General features: G+C 45.0%; 1 pseudogene; it reads left to right on the top strand.

The window, feature by feature from the left end:
- On the top strand, positions 1–464 carry LOC137942208 (reticulon-like protein B4; annotated as a pseudogene).

The raw sequence follows: 464 nt of genomic DNA on the forward strand, positions 1-464 counted from the left end.
ATGGAGGATCATTCAGAGGAATCCCGTTCTGCTGGAGCAGAGTATGTGATGGACAAAATTAAGGAAATTCTCCATGACCTCGATTCGTCCTCTTCCGATTCCGATAACGAGAAATCATCTTCATCCCCTGTTAAAGCAGTGATTTATCGTCTCTTTGGAAGGCAGAAACTTGTACACAAGGTCTTGGGCGGAGGAAAGCCTGCTGATGTTTTCTTAAGGAGGAACAAGAAATTTCCGGTGGCGTGCTTGGTGGAGCCACCACGATCTGGGTTCTCTTTGAGATGCTTGAGAACTACCTGCTTACCCTCATCTGTCATTGCTTAATCTGGACCTTGGCAATTTTGTTCTTGTGGTCCAATGCGACCACTTTTATCAACAAGTCATCTCCTCATATTCCTGAGGTCATTATCCCTGACGACATTGTTGTGAACATTGCTCTTTGGCTGAGGTTTGAGATCAACTGA

The sequence above is a fragment of the Aristolochia californica genome, unplaced genomic scaffold (genome assembly GCF_029961685.1).
Source record: "Aristolochia californica isolate CCGP_79_NKW_82.1479 unplaced genomic scaffold, dmAriCali1.0.hap1 SCAF_9, whole genome shotgun sequence".
Classification (NCBI taxonomy): domain Eukaryota; kingdom Viridiplantae; phylum Streptophyta; class Magnoliopsida; order Piperales; family Aristolochiaceae; genus Aristolochia; species Aristolochia californica.